Here is a 22,741-nt window from a genome sequence, read left to right as displayed (position 1 = left end):
CTCAGACTTATCCTACCTGACTGATAATACATCTGAGTAGAACCAGAGATGAGTGAGTAGATTTTCAACCATTGATTTCAATGGAAATGAAAAGCGAGCCAGCAGTTAGCTGAAAATCTATTTTGAGTTATCTATCGGTTGTTCCCACTGGACTAATGATGGTTTAATATGCTAAAGTATGTTAACTGTTATTCTGTCCAGCAGCATCCCCGATGGCTGTCTGGACAGGTGTAAATGTCAGTCATGAGCTTCAAAGTATGCAAAAGATTAACTTGACTGACAAACATCCTTTGTATCTGATATCCTGTGGATGTTTTTCAAATATACTAGTGAATCTTTCATGGTATTGCTCACAATTGCAGGATAAACTTTCAGTCTTAGCTGTCTGTTACCGTCATGCTGTTGGTTATCTCTCTCTTTCCTCTTCTGGTCCATTTCTCTCTTTCTGTTCTTTTCTACTTTACTCGCTGTTCTCTTTTGCTTTCATTCTGGTTTTTAATTTTATTCTTTTGCCTTCTGTCCCTCTCTTTTGTTCCTTTTCTACTGCCTTCTCTGTTTTGCTCCATTGTCAGTGGGAGTTGCAGGCACTAGTCAGTGAGATGTATGCCCCTTGAACAGCTGTTCGATTCACTCTGTCTCCACAACCGTCTCTGAACCTGGACATTGGTTCGTCAATGCTCCAAGCTGTCTCCACCTTATTTACAAGTTAACTTCATCCCACCACTGGACCTCAGACTTTAACTTTGGGAACTTTCATATTGTCTCCTCTCTGTGCTTTGTTTATGACCAGAACACGTGTCTCCTAATCTCTGGTATACCTATGTAACATGACTTCCCTCTGTATTTTGGCTGCTTCAAGCCTATTACTTCTATCTCCCTTTCTTTTTTTCTTAGCCTATCTTGAGCCCTTCTCTCCTGTTTCTTTCCCTTCCTGTCACCTGGTCATGCCACTGTTTATATCTCTGCTCTTAGTTACTTTCCCCCCAAATCCTTATACCAACCCATCACTACTCCTTTGCCTTCCTACTCTCCTGCCACCGTCCCAGGCTTAAGTCCCCCTTGGAAAAGCCCACTGCTATCCTCAGTGCCTCTCCTCAAAAGGCCCATCAAGGCACCCATTGCTAATTCCTGATGAGTAGCAGGTCCTACCTCCTCTTTCGATTTAGAGTGGCAGTCATTTGAAGAAATGGTAGAGGAGCTATATATATATTTTTTAAATGAGGCGAAATGGTGTGAGGAATGGAAAAAAGGGATATGTTGTAGTAATAAAGCTGAGAGGTGCAGAATGTAATATAGAGTTTGAAATTTCGTAGGGTATTCTCTGGTCTCCCGCTATAACTTCAGCAGAACTTGTGCAAAATTCCAACCCCAGAGGAATAATGGAGTTTCAAATTTTAATTGAAAAATAAGGTTTTAAAAGGTTTAATTGAAGAAGTACAAAGAACTACATAATAAACAGTCTATAGAAGTAATTTATTTTAGAATTTTTTTTTAAAAGAATAAATTGGCATTTGGTTTGGTGATTTTAGGATTCCATTGTGGGTGTAAGAGAGATGCTTGGACTTGGGCCGGACTAAGTAGATTCTTCGCTGATTGTTCGTTATTAATGGTCCTAATAGTGGCTGGTGGGCGGGCATTAATGGTCTGATGGTGGCTGGCGGTGAATGATTGGAACTGGAAGAAAATCCAGTGATGGTTGGAATGGAGTCAAGACTGAAGGAAGAGAAAAAAAAACAATCTTGTGTCCTTCCTCCCCGGCAGCTCTGTCCTGCTCCATTCAAAATTCCAAGGCATAAAAAGTTGAATCATATATTTTGGTGGGGGCCAGAATGGCAGGCGCGGGAGTGGGGCAGAGTGAGGAGGTCAGAGCTGGGAGCAGCTAGGACAATAGAGAAAGGAGCATGGGTGGACCAGGAGGTCAAAGCTGGAAGCTGCCAAAAACTCAGGGAAACAGACCTAGAGTTGTAAATGGAGCAAGTCCGAGCTGCTGAGGAAGGAGGACACAAGATTGTTTTTGGGAGCAGAAAATTTCTGGCTGAAATTTTCCGGGGAGTCAGCATGCGGGATCGGTGGCGGATCGAGTGGGAAAGTTATTTTGCACAGCGGGTCGGGACCCCGCTGTGAACCCGCCACCACGCGCCTTTCCAAATGTTGGGTCTGTCAGCACTGAGCAGACCCGACAAGCAGTGGATGGGAACCTAATTAAGCTCATTATGACCTTGATAAGACATCATTAAGAATACATTTTAGCAACTTTTTGACTTTACATGCTCACCCACAAGGTCCTCGCTGCTCGGGGATCATGTCTATTAAGATGAGGCAGGAGATGAATGGCCAATGAATCAGCTGATTACTTGACAGCTTGAAATGTGCTATAAAAGCTCCCACCTCACAGCTCTTAACTTTCCAAGCTCAAAAGTTGTTCTTGCTGCATCTGGAAGACAGTTGGGGGCAGAAATTCGGTATCGTCCCATTTGGGGCACAATTATCGGCCGGGCGCAAAGTTTAGCACCTGGCGCTAAATATCGCCTCCGACTGCAAACTTGGCTTCTATCGCCCCTGGAGCTCTTAAGGTGCTAACGCCGAGGAGCGAGGCGCTACCTCAGAGCGCTGGCGAAGCTCATGTGATGTCAGCCAGCAATGCAACACAGACACACTGGCGCCGGCCAATTCTTAAAAGGGAGGGTCGATCTGACTCTCCATCCACACCCTGCTCATTGCAGCCTTGAATCTCGGCCTGGAGAGACCTGCACATCAAATCTGCTGGAAAGAACAATGGAGAGGCTCAGGGAAAGAGCTCAGAGTGCAGCCCCGATAGACTCTTCTAAATCGATGCAAGGAAGGTCAAATCAAAATGAACCTGCAAAGCGCTGCTCAGTACCCAAAACTCCTTCACATAGTGTTGAATCTCTCCAGAAGTCTCTTTCTCTCTCTCAGAATGCGTGGTGCAAAAATGTCACCGACAAAAAAAGCAGGAAGCAGCCGCCTTTAAATAGCGCTCCCCCAGTCCCTTCCCGACTGCAAAACACTCCCCTCAACCTGTTGTTGCTAGCGGCAGGCAGCGCCACTCAATATCCGGTCTGGCGTGCTACCAGGGCGTTGCATGCTCAACTGACGTCATGATCTGCGGGCACACGAGATCGTGGCGGTAGTGTTTAGCACCGCCGCAAAATGTCTGGTCAATTTCGCGAGCGGCGCAAACATCGCTGTGCCCGGGCGCTAGATGCTTTGTGCCCCATTAGTGCCCTCTTAGGGCGCTAACAGGAGGCACAAAGCAACCAAATTTTTCCCCCATTGAGCTTTATGCAGGATGCAAGAGTTTGGCGCAAATTCTCTATCCAGTGTCACCTCATTGGAACAACCTCTCTCACAATTGACAGATCACTTCTGTCATCTCATCTTCACCTGCCATCTATTCCATCAATACGGGTGCCCTTTATACTCTTTCACCTTGGTCCTCAGAATCCCACCATGATCAGCCCCAACACCAGCAGCACCAGGTACACCAGCAGCACCAACAACAACACCAACCTTCTCCGCAATCAACTGATGCTGCACAGGGCAGAGACCTTCAGCATCTGACCACATTGCTGCCTGGGAGACGAGGGATGGCATCACTATGGCCAAATTTACTTCACTTGACGCTGTACACCCTGGCTGTCACATGATGCGCCAGGTTGGCATCACCCCATACCAACACCATAAAGCATCCCTACAATGCCCAAGCCATTCCTTTCACACTCATCACCATTGTCAGAGGTACCGTTATGTCTCACCATTCACTGCAACTCACTAAGTCACTTCCAAAGGTGCATACAAATCTGTCCAAAAACATAAAGAGTTGAAAATAAAGGTTTCAATGTTTGACACCACATTAATAAAAACTTTACATGAACATTGGCTAAAACACTCAAGCGGCTACCCTTGTATGTTCTTAGTTGATAAGATTGCAGTAGGATGAGGGGGATGACGGTGAGTGTGAGGAGGGTGATTGATTTAATTTAAATCCAATAAATTAAAGGGGATACTAGCATCTATAATCGGGCAGAGGGTGTCCATAACTAACAATAAAAAATTTAATTAATTACATAGAATGGAGCAGGTGATGTGTTACTGTTGCGAGATGTGGGAGCCGGTGAACCCCATTGAGGCTCACGGTGATTACGTCTGTGACAAGTGTCTGCTGCTACAGGAACTCCAGCTCCGTGTTGATGAGCTGGAGTCTGAGCTTCAGACACTGCGACACATCAGGGAGGGGGAGAAGTTCCTGGACTCTGTGTTTGAGGAGATGGTCACACCTATGAAGTTAATTAATTCAGATGTAGCCCATGGTCAGGGACAGGATGGTGTGACTATGAGTGAGGCAGGTACGGGGATCCAGGAGGTAGTGCTGGAGGAGCCGCAGCCCTTGCTCTTGTCCAACAGGTTCGAGGTTCTTACTCTCTGTGGGGACAGGAGCAGGGACTGCAGGGAGGATGAGCAACCTGGCCACAGCACCGTGGAACAGGGGGCCATTCAAGAGGGGGGAGTAAATAGAAATGTTGTAGTGGTAGGGGATAGTATTACTAGGGGGATAGATAGAGTTCTCTGCAGTCAAGAGCGAGAGTCCCGTAGGCTGTGTTGCCGACCCGGTGCCAGGGTTAAGGACATCCCCTCTGGGCTGGAAAGAAACTTGCAGTGGGAGGGGGTGGATCCAGTTGTCGTGGTCCATGTTGGTACAAACGACATAGATAGGACTAGGAAGCCGGTTCTGTTAAAGTAGTATGAGCAGCTAGGGGTCAAATTAAAAGATAGAACCTCAAGGGTAATAATCTCTGGAATATTACCTGAGCCACGAGCGAATTTGGCTAGGACAAATAAAATTAGAGAGTTAAATGCGTGGCTCAAGGACTGGTGTGGGAGAAATGGGTTTTGCTTCCTGAGACACTGGCACCAGTACTGGGGCAGGAGGGAGCTGTTCCATTGGGATGGGCTTCACTTGGCCAGTGCTGTGGCTAGAGTCCTGGTGGATCATATAACTAGGGCTGTAGAGAGGGCTTTAAACTAACTAGTGGGGGGGAGGTTCCTAGAGAGCAAATAATAAAAGTGACAACAGAGAAGGTCATAGACTTAGGTAGCAGTGGGGAAATTAAAAACCAGAGTGTGTCAGGAAGGGGCAGAAGGTATGGAGTAAAAGGTAAAGTAATAAAAAGGGCAAAAGCAGGAACTAAGTGTCACAAAACATATTTGAAAGTTCTCTATCTGAATGCACGTAGCATTCGTAACAAAATAGACGAGTTAATGGCACAAATAACTACATATGGGTATGATCTTGTGGCCATTACAGAAACATGGCTGCAGGGTGACAATACCTGGGAATTAAACATACCAGGTTATTTAACGATCAGGAAGGACAGGCAGGAAGGAAGGGGAGGTGGGGTGGCTACGTTAATAAAGGAAGGAATCACTGTAATACAGAGAAATGATATTGGGTCAAAAGATCAGGATAATTAAACAGTTTGGGTGGAGATAAGGAATAATAAGGGGAAAAAAACACTAGTGGGCATAGTCTATAGACCTCCGAACAGTTGCAACTCTGTTGGACGGAGTGTCAATCAGGAAATAGTTGAGGCTTGTAATAAGGGAACATCTATAATTATGGGGGATTTTAACTATCATATTAATTGGACAAATCAAATTGGGCAGTGCTGCCTTGAGGATGAGTTCATTGAGTGTATTAGGGATGGGTTTCTTGAGCAGTATGTAACTGAACCGACCAGGGGGCAAGCAACCTTAGATCTGGTCCTGTGTAACGAGACAGGATTAATTAAAAATGTCCCAGTAAAGGATCCCCTTGGAATGAGTGACCATAACATGGTTGAATTCTATATTCAATTAGAGGGTGAGAAGGCTGGATCTCAAACAAGCGTGCTAAGCTTGAATAAAGGAGACTATGAAGGTATGAGAGCGGAATTGAGTAGAGTGGATTGGGAAAATAGATTAAAGGGTAAGACGATACATGATCAGTGGTGTACATTTAAGGAGTTATTTTACAACTTCCAAAAAATATATATTCCACTGAGAAGAAAAGGGTGTAAAAGAAAAGACAGCCATCCATGGCTAAGTAAAGAAATTAAGGATAGTATTTGACTAAAAACAAGGGCATATAAGGTAGCCAAATCTAATGGGAGGATAGAGGATTGGGGAAACTTTAAAAGTCAGCAAAAAATAACAAAAAGATTAATTAAGAAAGGGAAGATAGATTATGAAAGTAAATGAGCAAAAAATATAAAAACAGATAGTAAGAGTTTTTATAGTTATATAAAAAGAAAAAGGGTGGCTAAAGTAAATGTTGGTCCCTTAGACGATGAGACCAGGAAATTAATGGTGGGAAATATGGAGATGGCAAAAACACTGAATGAATATTTTGTATCAGTCTTTACAGTAGAGGACACTAAGAATATCCCAACACTGGACAAACAGGGGGCTATGGGGGGGAGGAGCTAAACACGATCAAAATCACTAAGGAAGTGGTACTCGGTAAAATAATGGGACTCAAGGTGGGTAAATCACCTGGACCGGATGGCTTACATCCTAGGGTCTTGAGGGAAGTGGCGGTAGGGATTGTGGGTGCATTGGTAATAATTTTCCAAAACTCCCTGGACTCGGCAAAGGTCCCGGCAGACTGGAAAACTGCTAATGTAACACCCTTATTTAAAAAGGGCAGTAGACAGAAGGCTGGAAACTATAGACCGGTTAGCCTAACATCTGTGGTAGGTAAAATTTTGGAGTCCATTATTAAGGAGACAGTAACAGGACATTTGGATAATCATAATTTAATAGGACAAAGTCAGCATGGTTTTATGAAGGGGAAGTCATGTTTGACAAATTTGCTGGAGTTCTTTGAGGAAGTAACATATAGGGTGGATAAAGGGGAACCAGTGGACGTAGTGTATTTAGACTTCCAAAAGGCATTTGACAAGGTGCCACACAAAAGATTATTGCTTAAGATAAAAAATCACAGGATTGGGGGTAATACTCTGGCATGGATAGAGGATTGGCCATCTAACAGAAGACAGAGAGTTGGGATAAATGGTTCATTCTCAGACTGGCAATCAGTAACTAGTGGTGTTCCGCAGGGGTCAGTGCTGGGTCCCCAACTCTTTACAATCTATATTAATGATTTGGAGGAGGGGACCAAGTGTAACATATCAAAGTTTGCAGATGATACTAAGATGGGGGGGAAAGTAGTGAGTGAGGAGGACATAAAAAACCTGCAAGGGGACATAGACAGGCTAAGTAAGTGGGCAGAGATTTGGCAGATGGAATACAATACTGGAAAGTGTGAGGTTATGCACTTTGGCAGGAAAAATCGTAGAGCAAGTTATTATCTTAATGGCAAGAAACTGGAAAGTACTGAAGTACAAAGGGATCTGGGGGTCCTGGTGCACGAAACTCAAAAGGTTAGTATACAGGTGCAGCAAGTGATTAAGAAGGCCAATGGAATGTTGGCTTTCATTGCTAGGGGGATAGAATATAACAATAGGGAGGTATTGCTTCAGTTGTACAAGGTATTGGTGAGACCGCACCTGGAATACTGCATACAGTTTTGGTGTCCATACTTAAGAAAAGACATACTTGCTCTCGAGTCAGTACAAAGAAGGTTCACTCGGTTAATCCCGGGGATGAGGGGATGGACATATGAGGAGAGGTTGAGTAGATTGGGACTCTACTCATTGGAGTTCAGAAGAATGAGAGGCGATCTTATTGAAACATATAAGATTGTGAAGGGGTTGGATCGGGTGGATGCGGGGAGGATGTTCCCGATGATGGGTGAAACTAGAACTAGGGAGCATAGTCTTAGAATAAGGGGCTGCTCTTTCAAAACTGAGATGAGGAGGAACTACTTCACTCAGAGGGTGGTAGGTCCATGGAATATGCTGCCCCAAAAAGCTGTAGAAGCTACATCATTACATAAATTTAAAACAGAAATAGACAGTTTCCTAGAAGTAAAGGGGATTAAGGGTTACGGGGAGCGGGCAGGAATTTGGACATGAGTCTAGGTTCGGATCGGTCATGGCCCTGTGGGTAGTGGAGCGGGCCCAGGGGCCGTGTAGCCTGATCCTGCTCCTATTTCGTGTGTCTAATGCTGTTAGATTCAGGAGATGGTTCTGTGATAGTAGATTGGCAGTTAGGATCAGATCAGCCATGATCTTATTGAATAACGGAGCAGGCTCGAGGGGCCGATTGGCCTACTCCTGCTCCTATTTCTTATGTTCTTATGTTCTTATGTGTCTAGTGAGATGGGAACTGATAATATAGATAGAGAAGGATGGGTGGAGGTCCAAGATACATTGGTGTGAGTAAGGATGTGCAGGAGTAGGGTAGGGAAGGCAGAGTGATGGGGATGGGATGAGAGGCACAGCAGGATGAGGTTGAGTGTGGCTTTGTACTAACATTTCATGATCTACTGAGATAATTGAAATGTTTGTGGCACTGCACCCAGGCCCTCCTGACCAGATCTCTGCTTGTGCCCTCCTGTGCAATGGGCAACCAGGCTGAGTTGATTTCCTGGGGAGGTCTCTTCTGCCCATGGGAAGGCAAGAGGACCTCCCTGCGTGCTGTCACTCCCTCCATCAACATATGGAGCGAGTCATGGGAAAGCCTGGGTGCAGCCCTGCCCCTCTGTGCAGTGATTGTCAGTGTTTGCAGCACCTCAATGCTGTAGAACACTGACAGCACAAATGTCAAAATTAATTTGGACATGGTTCCTTTAAGGAAACCGGCTGGTGACATACCATCAAATGACGTCACCAAACCTGCTTCCTCTAATTGGCCGGGAAATGTGCTGGGCGGATTTACAAACCCTATCAAGGGAAATTCATTTCAGACAGCGGGATGGAGCCAGCAGTGGGGTCGGGACCAGCAAAGGTGAGAAAGATCTCGGCTACAGTGACTCCTACAATTTGAATGGAGCAGTGCCAGAGATAGAGGCGGGAGAGACAGAATTGCAGCTGGAGATGAGAAGTGAAGTCGGACATTGTGGCTGAGTGACCGTAAAATTTAGGCAGCCAAAAGAGTGGGTCACATCTTTAAAGACAGGAGAGCAAACCAGAAAGGCAAAGGCTGCACAGGATTGAGGCCAGACATTGGATTTGGAGGCTGAAAAAGAAGAACATGGCCCGAATGAAAAGTACCTCACAGGTGAGTGGTGCACAAAATGATGAGGTGCAAAAGGAGATGAAAACGTAAAGACATTTAAAAAAAAGTATAAAAAGTAGCTTGCAATTGATTTGTACTGATGGGTTCTGTTGGCAGAAAACAGAAACACCTTAAATTTGGGTGAAAAAGAATTACGGTTGGACCTGGGCTACTCTCAGCACAACACAAACTAGTGGTAGGAGGCTAGAAACTACACTGTGACCAGAAATCACATTTTGCCATTATCAGATGTTAACAGAGGCTTTTTTCATTATAACATTTTGATATGAGACCCTAGATTTTCTGCTTTAGTGAGATTGGGCAGATCTTTGATATGATGGGAGTTCAGCCCAGCACAAAGATACAACTCTGACCCCAGGTGATTAACTCACCTTGGGGTGATTTGCAGAATTTTGATGGGCTGAGCTCATGTCAGGTTGGGGCACTGGGCAGAAGGGCTGACCCCTAAACCTGTAGAGGCAATTAAGGAACGTCAAGGTAAAAAACATCATAGCCATGTTTGTGAAAGTGCTGTTACAGACTGTGTCTAACAAGCATAAAAATAATAAAATAAAATTCACGTGGCTTCCTGAGATTAACTCATTTACCACTTAGTTGCTTAGAATTAACACTTTACATCTTCTTTGCATGAGATTCTTTGGAATAAAAAAGTTTGCTGCTGATAATTTTTCACATGGACTTTAAAGATTGGTGGGGAAAAATTGGGTTTCTTGTGCCTCCCGGCCTGGGCGTGGCGTCGCTGATGCCTCCCGCGAAATTCAGCAGGAGGTTAGTGGCGGCAGTAGTGCCCCGCAGTGCTGCGTCTCTGGTGATGACATCATCGCCATATGCAGCGCCCCGGCCGCAAACTTCGCTTGTGCCCCCTGACCTACTGCCGGACGCTATGTCCAACAGGGTCAGGGTGCTGTGTTTGCGGCTGTGGCGGCGCAAATTAAAGGACAGGTGCCGGTCAGCCATTTTTTTGGGCCGCCTGCCAGCACCTGCCCCCTTTCGCATCCTCCTGCGCGGTGCCGGTCACGATCGGTCAGCCCGTCACTCCTCTTGAGTGCAGGTCTCTTTTGCCGGCACCTCGCTCCCCGGTGGTTCAGCAGGGCCCTGGTGCATGCTGCGCTAGGCCCCTCCCCTTTAATCAGGGGAGGGAGGCCTATAGTACCGCGGCGCGACGTGCTGACACTGTTGAACGTAGCGCCGCGATATTGAATGGTAGCGTCCCAAGAGGGAAGGGGAGCACTTCCAGAAGCGCCCCGCCTCCTGCTTTGGGGTGCTACCATTCAATTTTCGCTGCGGGGGGGCTAATGTTTTTGTAGCGCCCCTGCGAAGTTAGTACCCCAAAGGGGGTGCGACCCAATTTTTCACCCCCGGTTGCTTTTCAAGCAAATTGGCATTTCACCTCTATGGAACACTTTAGCTAACCACTTACAAGCATGATCAGGGAATAGAAATTGCAAGCTACTAATACACAACCAATACTTTATTAAAATATCAACTTTTTCCTTAAGATGCTTTTTCAAACAGAAGTTTATCAGTAATTTTTTTATTGCAATGAGTGGTCCAAACAGAAGGAAGCATGTTATACCATATGTTATATGGATCAGACTAAACAGCTAACCTGTAAAAGTATTGTAGGGACATCAGAAAGCAGTATAACTGACAAATGTTGCAGTGTTTCTGAGGAGTAACATTGCAGGTACATTTAGTTTTAAATCTCGATCTATATAAACATAGAACAACTTTAATTGGATACTGCACTGACAAAAACAATTAGTAGTTCATTTGATCATTCTTAGACATCATACCCCAAATAGGATTTTGTGGTGCAGCTCTGAAGACCTAGGACTAAGCAACACCTGGTGCAGACACTTGGGAGGTGAGCATGTCAGAATCCCCTCCCATCATACACACCTTTTTCTGCTATAAGACTTCTAATGATGAAACATTTCCGTATGATTCACATCAAATAAATTGCCTGCATCTAGCTGGTTATTACTGGAGAAGTTAAAAAAGAAATATTACCCTATATTATAAAGAAATGATAAGGATATATTTATCATGAAATGGAATTCTTAAATAGGATTACAATTCAGGAATGTCTCCTTGTGGCACTTCTGCAGTGACTATACAGGGAAAGAATTTATAGAGCACTTTTTGCTCCCTCAGGATATCCCAAAAAGCTTTACTGCCAATAAAGTATTTTTTTGATGTGTAGTCACTGTTGCAATGTAAACAAATACAGCAGCCAATTTGTGCACAGCAAGGTCAGACAAACAACAAAGAATTAATTGTATTGATTTCTTTGTGGGTTCAATGACGAGACATTTATGAAAGAGAATGTCTTTTAATCTAAAGCCTGTTCAACTCTTTTATATAGCTTTTACAGGAGATACGATGCTTGTGATGCATCTAGAACGAAACTGAAACTAAACTAACTGCCTTGCTTCTCTTGGTCACATGTCCTCTGCTGGTCAGGCACAAGCAATCAATACATGCAAACATGCTATTAAGGCATCATAATCGAACAGGCAAATACCATCTCTATTTGCTGATATCATTACATCTCCTTTTCTTAAAACAAAAGTATTTTACTTTTAACTAACAACATGTTTTCTTTGTATTAATCTGCATTTTAACTGTAACACTTAATGAACTTACATTATCATTATCATGATCAAGGTTTTTTAACCTTACTTTGTGTGTTCACATGAAATATGTCAATACACTAGAACTTGAAGAAAGAATAAGATAACATTACTTCCTTCTCTAACAATAGTCCTTAAATTTGCTCAATGAGTCTCTCAGGAGGCTTCACGTGTCTTGAGGATTTTCTGATTGATTGTCCTTGAATCTGAGTTGTTGCCTCAGATGATTGGTTCTCAGATGTGTGATCAGGTTGTTCAACAGTATCAGTCTCTTGACCTGCTGTGGCTGGTCCCATGAGAAGATCTCGACGATTTCTTCTCAGAACAGCACCCTCATCTGTCTGAATGGTGTATGATCTTGGTTGAACTTCACTCAGGACAGTTCCCTTCTGAGTCCATGTGTTTGTTTTCTCTTTGAACCTTACTTGGTCACCAGTGTGGAGTTCAGGTAGGTTTTGTGTTCCTCTGTCATAGTAGTACTTTTGCTTGTCTTTCTGTTGTTCTTTGAACTTCCTCACTTTCTCCCCCTCTTTTGTTTTCAGGAGGTTCTCCGGGATGGGTAGGTTTGACCTTAGCTGACGTCCCATCAGGAGTTGGGCTGGTGACTTGCCACACTCGAGCGGCATTGTGCGGTATACAAGCATGCTCTGGTAGAAGTCAGTTCCACTGTCTTTTGCCTTGTACATCAGTCTTTGCACTGTCTGGACCGATTTTTCCACTAGTCCATTGGACTGTGGATAGTGAGGACTTGACGTTGTGTGGACAAAGTCCCACTCTTTGGCAAAGTGTCAGAAACTTGCATTGTAAAACTGGGGTCCGTTGTCTGTGAAGACCTCGCTTGCCACGCCATGTCTGGAGAATATGGCTTTCATACATGTTATCACAGCATCTGCAGTGGTGGTGTACAGTCTACAAACCTCTGGATACAGGGAGTAATAGTCTGTGACTACAAGATAGTCCTTCCCTTGACATACGAATAGATCAGCGCCTACCTTCTGGTAAGGTCTGTCTGGTGCTGGGTGTGGCTTTAGTGGTTCTACCGGATTGCTTGCTCAATATTTCAGGCATATTGTGCAGTTTGACACCTCATTTGTCACATCTTGGTTGATTCGTGGCCAGTACATCACCTCTCGTGCTCTTTTCTTACACTTTTCGATTCCCAGATGTCCTCCATGGATCTTTTTTAACACCTCTTTTCTCAGACTCTTTGGGATAACTATTTTACTTCCTTTGTAGATGATGTCTTCGACCACTGATAGTTCCGCCCTGCAGTTCCAGTACTCTGCCATGTCAGGTGAGCAGTCTTCTTTTTTGTTTTCAGACACAACATCTACATAGAACTCCTCTATGTCGCTTTCATCTACTGCATGGACCTTGCTTTGTTGCATTTGGTTCTTACAGCAACAGGCATAATGGTTGTTCTTGTGGCAACTATTGCATGTTTTACCATATGCTGGACACTTTCTTGGTGGATGCTGTGTACCGCATCGACTACATGACTTTCGATTGTCCCTTTCATTTTTGTTCACTGGCCACGCCTCTTTTTTCACATTGGCGCTCTTTTTGTTAAACGGTTTGTGTCCGTTCTTACTCACTGCATCCACGTTGCAGCTACTGTCACTGAACAGCTCATTTGCCTGCAACTTCACAGTCTCTGTAGCCTTACACAGTGCTATGGCTTTTCCCAGGTCTAGATCTTGCTCTCTTAGCAGTCTTTCCCTTAGACCATTATCTGGAATACCACACACCAGTCTGTCTTTTATCAGTGAGTCTGTCAGTCCCCCAAATTCACACGATTTGCTTCTGTTTCTCAGTTCAGTCACATACTGATCAATAGTCTCACCCGTTTTCTGTACACATGTGAAAAATCTGTGCCTCTCAAATGTCACGTTACGTTTAGGTATGCAGTAGGCCTCAAACTGTTCCATTATTTTATCTAGCTTCATTTTGTCTCCATTAGCAGCGAATGTGAAGTTATTATACACCTCCAGCGCTTCATCACCCACGACATGTAAGAACAGTGACGATTTCCTTTTATTACTTTTCTCGTCAGCTCCAATTGCTGATAAATACAACCCCAAACGTTGTTTGAACCTCCTCCAATTTTCAGCCACATTACCTGTCAACTGAAGCGTCGCCAGTGGGTGTAAACCTTCCATTTTTCACTTCGTTAGCTATTCTCCAATGGTAAGCAACGATGTTCTCTTTTGGCTTGCTAATTTGTGGAGAGCTGATTTAACTTCAGATTTTTTCTCTTCATCTCTTTCAATCACTTCTGACACCATGTATTGATTTCTTTGTGGGTTCAATGACGAGACATTTATGAAAGAGAATGTCTTTTAATCTAAAGTCTGTTCAACTCTTTTATACAGCTTTTACAGGAGACACGATGCTTGTGATGCATCTAGAACGAAACTGAAACTAAACTAACTGCCTTGCTTCTCTCGGTCACATGCCCTCTGCTGGTCAGGCACAAGCAATCAATACATGCAAACATGCTATTAAGGCATCATAATCGAACAGGCAAATACCATCTCTATTTGCTGATATCATTACATTAATGACCTGTTTTAGTAGGTGATGGTTGAGGTATAAATGTTGGCCAAAAATCCCTTGCTCTCCTTTGAATCGTGTCCAAGATTATGCCAACTCCCTGGAGTGGGGCTTGATGCCCATGATCTTCTGACTCAGAGACAAGACTGCTACCACTGAGCCAAGGCTTTTCTTTCTTTCTAACTATATGTAATCTTCAGATAGAATAAACTGAAGATAGATTTCCCTGATAATCAATTTGACTATTTCTCAATAAATTTGCCGTAATGATATTAACATCATAATCAAGGGCATGGAGCATCCCGACACCCACCATTGGCATCAAATCTCAATTAAAGCAAAATAAAACCCCTTTAAAATTTGAACAGTATGTTTATAAATGTGACAGGAGATGCTCGAGGGTCAATTTAAGGCTGTAATCCAATCTTAGTATTCAGATGATGAATATAGAATTCTTAAATAACTGAACCATTACATTACTCACTTGAGTGATTCCCTGGCATCCATTGTTCAATATTTATGTATTAAGGAAAGGATTAAAAGAGGTACATTTATTACATTGGATTCTGATATCACAAACTTTGAATAACAACACTCTACAGAAGTTGGTATTAAAAGTGATGAAAAAAGGTGTGTGTGCCAACTGTAGACAGGGGTAGGACCAATGGGGAAGACCCTATTAATTCTAATAACTTCTTCAGTAAACATTTCTCAATCTTAAAGACACTTACACATATTATAACTAAGGATCTGCAATACAAGCAAGTTCTAAGAGGTCATATTCAGGACAAGATCAGTGCCTGTGAACAGACATTAATGAACTAATAATCTGCAAGTGAGTTCTAGGCACCAAGCCAAGCAGTCAGCAGATTCTTGGAAGACTTATTGAATACACTAGACTAATAGAAAAAGGTATGAGAAAAAATTAGATAGTAAGTTACAATACTATGAGATAATGTCACGCAGGTACACCAAGGAGGATTACATCATTTACAAGATGACTTAATGGGTTAACATGTTAAGTATTTGTTAAAGATAACCAGAACATGTTGACGTTATCATCATGCAAGCAAGATGTAATTAACACTATAAATGGTACAACACACAAAAGCTCAGGTGGACTTGAACTTCTAGCTTTGACCAGCGTAAACGGATTAGAACTACGAACTTACAACTCTTCCTAATGAGTCCTCCCATGAGTCTCTGTCTGTACCAGTAATCGCATGTTCACTGTATGTGTAATATGATTAAAAAGCATCAAACTGACGTCTCATTGTCTCCTAGTTTTCAAGCTTGTCTGGATACAGATTATTCTGTAAAAACCCAATGTATACTTAGCTTATTAGGGGGCAAAATCCTAACACCACCTTATGATTTTAGCATATACTGAGTTTTCTGTTCCGTGAATAAAGAACTTAGTAGGCTTTATTTTCTAATGTTACACCCATGACTTAATAATTCCAATTATAGGCCTGTTAGTGGCTCTTAATGGCAGTTGGTTTCATTATTCATTGAGTACAATAAATTCTCTAATGTTGCCTGTTAGGTGTTAGCTGTGGCTCATTGGTAGCACTCTTGGTATAAGTTGGAGTTATTGGATCAGTTAAACATAGTGAGCAATATAGCTGCAATATGTGATGCCCTGCATTGCTGGAGGGCACAGTATGCAGAATAGCAGCAAAGACGTTACAGAATACTCACAATCACCTGCATTAAAGGCTTCAAAAAAGGCTCAGAAAACCCTGCCCCACTATTACAAGCCAAGAAGCAGCTTCCTGTTCATAACGCATGCAGTATGTACAAAGATTAGGCTGCCCAGAGTGCTTATTGACTAGCCATCTCCTGAATGATGATCTTCAGGGACTACAGTCTGTGGCAGTCAGGTAACAGCAGAAAGAAATTTCAATGCTGTTGGTAGATTTCAGCCCCAACAGGAAGTGATCACGTAATTTTGTTTTAAAATTGAGAAACAAGGCCCAATATATCATTGAGGTTGGAGGAAGTAAATGTGCAGATGAGATCTGGCATGGACCAGTTGGACTGAAAGACCTGTTTCTGTGCTGTAAATTCTATGTAGATAAGTCAGTCAATAGTAATTAGATGATGTCTGACAGATTTCAAAGTCTGAAGACTGCAGGAGAAAGGAAAGATTGAGAGAGGTATGGAATTCAATAAGTTCTAGGAAAGAAGCAGCAAGGAGTAGGAGACTGTAATCAGTTTTGACTTTAATCGTGAGGATGAGGAGAAGAGAAACAGCATGTAGGAATGAGAAACAGCCGCTTTGTAGGAAAAACATAGGACATTTCAGAGAAGTAAGAGAGTGAGAAATGAGAGGATGCAACAGAACATTTGGAGGCTGGAGGTGTAAGGGGGATGATCAGATATCCATCTGTCCAGGATACCAGAGATGCCAGAAGAGCCATCTCAGTATGGGAGCAGTGCTCAAAGTCCAGAGTTAAGAAGAAAAAGAGGTTGGTATGAAATAGTAAACCAAATTTCTTAGAGGCAGACTTAACAAAGGAGGCGATGTGGGAGCTATATTTGAGGTCAGTTCAAGTAGTGAGGCCAAAAATACCAATTCATGTAAAAAGAGGGGAAGTCATCAAAGGTGCGAGGTGCTAGCTCGCAGTGGAAAACCAGGAGAATTTCACATAGGCGATTATTAGTGTTAACAAGCCTGGATATATGGATAGTAACATTCCTGGGAACCATGCTCCATGGTTTGTTCATTGACAGCCAGAATTTGTGGAAACAAATTTATATTGATAATATTAAGAAGCCTCTTCCTGTTGCTCAAGATGATCAAGAAATAATAGCTAATAACAAAATAACAAATGTTGTTAACTCTTTCAGTGCTATATCGCCTGTTGGCATCAATCTAATGGGAAACCCAACCTCAAAGACATTAATATAACATCTATTTCATGGATATCTTGCACTATCACAGTAAGTTCAGCTGTGATTATGAATGAAACAATGTACATGTCTAAATGGTGGTAAATATTTAGTTAATTTTACCAAAGTACATGCCTGCAAATCTCTGTAAAGTAATTGCCTGGGTGGTATTCCAATGATGGATGGTAATTAAATTTGCAGACTTTTTTTTTGTCAGACCTAAAACAGCTGCTGTATGAGAGAATTTATTCTGTCGATACTGGAGCAACATTTAAAATTGTTATTACATTTTTTAACCTTAACACTCATCCAGGCATTTTTATGACGCTCCCTCCTCAAATGGCTCAGTGGGTGAAGACACTTCTGGCATATCACCAAGCTGTACAGACCAGAGAGTCCCAGGTTCAATTTCCAATCTGTGCCCAGAGAGCTGGGGCTGGATTTTACTTACCGAGATGAGTTGGGGGCAGGACTGCTGCCTTCTGGGTTCTAGTCCCGTCCCCAGCGACGTCTGATGAACTGACGCTATTTTGCCCTGATTGGCCTTGCCGGCCAATTAAGGGAAAGCCGGTGTCAGATGACGTTAGTTGATGACGCTTCATCTGCCACTTTTCTTAAAGGCATATGTACCACACTTGTTTGCCAGATGATTTGATAGTGTTTGACAGCATTGAGGTGCTGTCAAATACTGACAATCACTGTCAAAAGGTGAGCCCTTGCACCCAGACTCTCCAATGACTCTCTCCTTAGGGTAAAACAGATGAAGCTGCAGCTGAGGTTGCAGAAGCCATCTGTCACTTCTCCCGATGAGATGAGTCTACACAAACACTTCACAGCTTGTCACCTGCAGAAACATCTGAACACATTAAACATTACTTCATAACATTTCCTTAACTCTGAAACTAACCATTTCACTTTGCATCCTTCACACCAATTCTGCAGCTGTCATCCAAGCACCAACATAACAACAGACCCACAGCACGCCTCACTTACCCTGGCGGGGTTCCCCGACGTTGGGAAGCCCGCAGCAGAAGGCTCAATATGGGAAAAAGCCTCTTAACTGCCTGTTAACTACCTGTTAACAGGCAGTTAAGTGGCTATAATCCTCTTCCCGCTGCTAGGAGTCGGGTCCCTGCACAAATCAGGTACCAGAATCCCGGGAAGATTGGTTGGAGGCGGGTTGGGAGCGGGTTCGGGACCCACTCCTATTTTTTTTTAATTTCCCAGCAGTCCCGCCTCCAAACCCGCCTCCTCAGGGCTGGTAAAATCCAGCCCCTGATCTCAACTGGGTTAGCAATTGGGGCACTACAATTGGCCACAGTGCCCCTGAGCAAAGAAGAGGAAAAATCAGGTGGGCAGATGACAGCTCCAGTGACACCAGCTGGTGGGCAGAAGTGGGCTCAACATTGATGACTTCCACAGTCGAATAGCTGGTTAAGACTCATAATCCAGGCTGACACATAATGAATAACAAGCTGACTGAAGTGCAGATAAGCAGCCAGCATCTATTGAACCATGTCACCAGCAATATTCAGCTCCTTTAGGAGAGGTCGGAGGGGAAAAAAGTGTTCTGGTTATTTATTGCTTCGTTTTAGCCTTCTGTTAGAAAACATTTTAAAAAATTATCTCATTATATAAGTTCCTCAAATTCCAATGACTAATTTTTCATAAACAGCAAAAGCTGAGGCACCGTCTGTTGCTATGCATTGGCTTATAGTCTACTTTTGTCCTGTTTAGGAAGGGAATTACAAAGCATAGGGCCTAGGCAGCCAATGGTGGTGGGGTGGGGGAAGAAGGAAGTCAGGGACACACAAGAGGTCAGAACTGGAGGAATTCAGAGATTTTATAGGGCTGGAAGAGATTACGGAGATAGGCAGGGATGAGGCCATGGAGGGATTTGAACATGATAAGAACTTTAAATTTGTGGCGTTGGTGGACCAGGAGCTAATATAGATCAGCGAACACAGGGGTGCTGAGTAAACAGAACTTGGTGCATTAACCATACTAACATAAAAACGATGGCAGATATCCAGGTGCAATCAAGTAGCCGCACGATGTGCCTCAAGGCATGGCAAATTGCTCAAGTCAAAATGCTCCGCTGTCCCCGGAAATGATTATACTCCTGAAAAGCTATAGTGACAGAACATTTGAAAACTTCCAATTGTGCTAACATTCAGAAGAAACAAATCACATGAATTTGTGATTTCTCACCCCTTTCCTAAGGCCCAAACCCTATTATATATATAGATACATGCAACATAAAATCAATCTACACCTTTCCAATATAAAGCTCCCTGTATGATGTTGCAAGCACAAATTTGAAAGACAAGGGGATTATGTGGCCTCAAAATCACGGAGTAGGCTTATTTTTCAATAAACTCCCAGCTAAAAGCTGCTAGTCCGGATTATTCGGCATTTCTGTGTAGTATTTAGGAGAAATTACGAGGATTATAATAGCATGGTCTCATGTAGACCAAGGTCGTGTGACATCATCAATTATAAAATACGAGATCCTTTTTTTACTCTTTCACTGTTGGAAACAAAAAATGCAGCAAAAAAAATTATATCCTAGTTTGCTGACGATATAAAGCTAGGTGAGAAAGTAAGCTGTGAGGAGGACATAAGGAGGCTGCAAAGGGATATAGACTGGTAAAATGAGTGGGCAAGAAGGTGGCAGATGGAATATAATGTTGGGAAATGTGAAATTATCCACTTTGGTAGGAAGAACAGAAAAACAGAATATTTTTTAAAATGTGCGAGATTAGTAAATGTTTGTATTCAGAGGGATTTGGGTGTCCTTGTACACGAATCACAGAAAGTTAACGTGCAGGTACAGCAAGCAATTAGGAAGGCAAATGGTATGTAAGCCTTTGTTGTAAGGTGGTTGGAGTATAAGAGTAAGGAAGACTTGCTGCAATGATACAGGGCTATCGTGAGAGCACACCTGGAGTACTGGGGTGAATTTTAATCACCAAATCTGGGTGGGTTGGTGTCGGGTAAGATGTAAAAATTTTAAAAATCTCAAACTTGACCCAAACCCGCCTGCAACCCATCCACTTCCTGGTTTAACGGAGTAGGGCAGGGGTCGGGCAGCCAACCCAGAAGGCGGGTTGGGCATTTACATATTATAATGAGACTGGGAGTCTCACATTTAACTCTCCTTACAGATTAACCTTGGCCAATCGGGTTTCCTAGGCATCAGGAAACCCGGCAGCTCAAGGGAGGAGAGGACAGCACTGTTTGTGGGCCAAGAGGAGCACGAGTGCTTCGCCTCCTGGCCCCCCCAAGCTTACTTCCTTCCCTGGGATTGGACCCCACCCACCCCCTCCGCCGGGGTCAGGGATCGGTCCCACCCCAGCATCGGAACCCCCCCCCCACCCCCCACGCTCCCATTTGCAGCTGCAAGCTCCTTACCTGCTGCTGTGGCTTGCTCCAGAGTGCTCCCCGCCCGACTTGAAGCCAAGCCTGTCAATCAGGCTGACTTCCGGGTGGGGATACTGTCCAAAAAAAAAATACGCACGCTGTAGAGTTAAATTTTTACATCTCACCCGACACCAACCGACCCAGTTTTGGTGATTATGTTCTGTTACATAGTTATGTTGGGACTACATTGTACAAGTGTACTAACACTCAAATCAAGTGTAGCAGCACTACGATGCTGGGAAAGTAGTGCACAGGCGCCACACAGGACTAGGAAAATATCACCCCGCACCATGCGGCAGGCAGCCATTACAACACAAATAAAACAGTAGTTATAATTACAAACTACCGAGTCCAGAATCATCTTTACAAAGCACTACGAGCACTAGAAGACATAACATGGTGGCAGCGGTATAAGTGACTAAAACTTACACAAATAAAAACGATATCAGATTGAAGGAAGAAATTTAAAAGTAAACTCTGCAGCGTTGTAACCGCGAATCGTATGGGCAGCTAAAATGGCGACGTCCAATGCACTGACCACGAATATGCTCCCCATCATGAACTGGGAAGCCGACGATATCGTGGAAGCTTTCCGGAAATTTAAGCAAAAATGCGAGCTTACATTTAAAAGTTTCCTGAAAGGCTCCTCCAATGAGGAAAAAGTCAGCTACATTCTACTGTGGGCGGGAGAAAAAGGCTTAGATCTCTATAACAACTGGAGTTTATCCGAAGAGGATAAAATGAACCCTACGGAGATTTATGAAAAGTTCAGTAACCATCTCGAGCCTAAATCAAACCACCGCATACACAGATATAAATTCCAAAGCTTAAGACAGGAACCTGGTGAAATGGCTGACAATTTCCTGACGAGATTAAAAAACGAAGCCAGCAAATGCAAGTTTACGGAACTAGAAGAAAGGCTGGTAGACCAATTAATATGGGGATCAGCACATACAGAAGTGCAAAAAGAAGTAATAGGAAAAGAAAAGCTCGGAATATCAGAAGCCATAGATACAGTGAGGGCTCATGAAGCCACAAAACAACAGATGAAAACGCTGAATACTCATACGGCTGACGTGCGGACAACTCCCGAACCGGATCACAGAGTAGATGCAGTGCACGAAAAGCACAGCACACAAAAACAAGTATATGACAGCGGGAAGAATACATGTAGAAACTGCGGAAGACAACACGACTACACAGACAGAAGAAAATGCCCAGCGTATGGAACAAGCTGCAACACGTGTGGTAAAGCAAACCACTGACAAAAAATGTGCAGAGCTAAAAGAGAGGGGCTACACACCAAAAGCAGAGGTGGGCAGCAGAACCAACAAAAGAAAAACAAAATCCATACCATGGGTGAGCAAGATGATGAAGACTGCGGGTACGACAAAGCTCTGAACATTGAAACCATAAAGGTTCTCTTACACGAAACGTCCAGAGCGGAAAGCACCCCAAAGAAAGAATGGCACACTATCATCCAGATTAAAAAGAGGATCAAAGGACAGCCCACAACCGTCAATCTAAAAGTAAAGTTGGACACAGGAGCTCAGAGCAACATCCTTCCACTGAGGCTATACCAGAGGATCTTCCCCGAAAACTTGGGCGAAGATAGATACCCGAAAAGAGGATGTTTAAAAGCAAACAACGTCACGCTGACAGCATATGGGGGGAGCGAGATCAGACAACTCGGAACAACCTATATAAAAGGAACACACAAAAGCAGAAACATCAACTGCATGTTCTATGTGACCGACTCCGAGGGACCGGCGATCCTGGGATTAAACAGCTGCGAGAAGCTGGGGTTAATCTCGGTAAACCACGAACTAACAAAAACATCACTGAAAGTCGACAGCAACACCCCACTGGAGAATCGTCCACAAATCATGGACACGAAACATTTGATGGACATGTATCCAGAATGTTTTGATGACACTGTAGGATGCTTCGGGGAGTTCAAGAACCATATAACAATAGATCCAGAGGTAAAACCTGTCATCCACGCTCCAAGAAAAATACCCATCGAGCTAAAA

General features: G+C 43.5%; 1 protein-coding gene across 1 annotated transcript in view; it reads right to left on the bottom strand.

Moving 5' to 3' along the window:
- Positions 1-22,741, bottom strand: part of spag16 (sperm associated antigen 16) — a 1,547,331-nt gene that overhangs the window by 622,831 nt on the left and 901,759 nt on the right. The gene's annotated exons all lie outside the window — the stretch shown is intronic.

This window comes from Somniosus microcephalus, chromosome 4 (assembly GCF_052327205.1).
Source record: "Somniosus microcephalus isolate GS21.2 chromosome 4, FLI_Smic_1.0, whole genome shotgun sequence".
Taxonomy (NCBI): Eukaryota; Metazoa; Chordata; class Chondrichthyes; order Squaliformes; family Somniosidae; genus Somniosus; species Somniosus microcephalus.
This window is presented reverse-complemented; position numbering and strand designations above follow the sequence as displayed.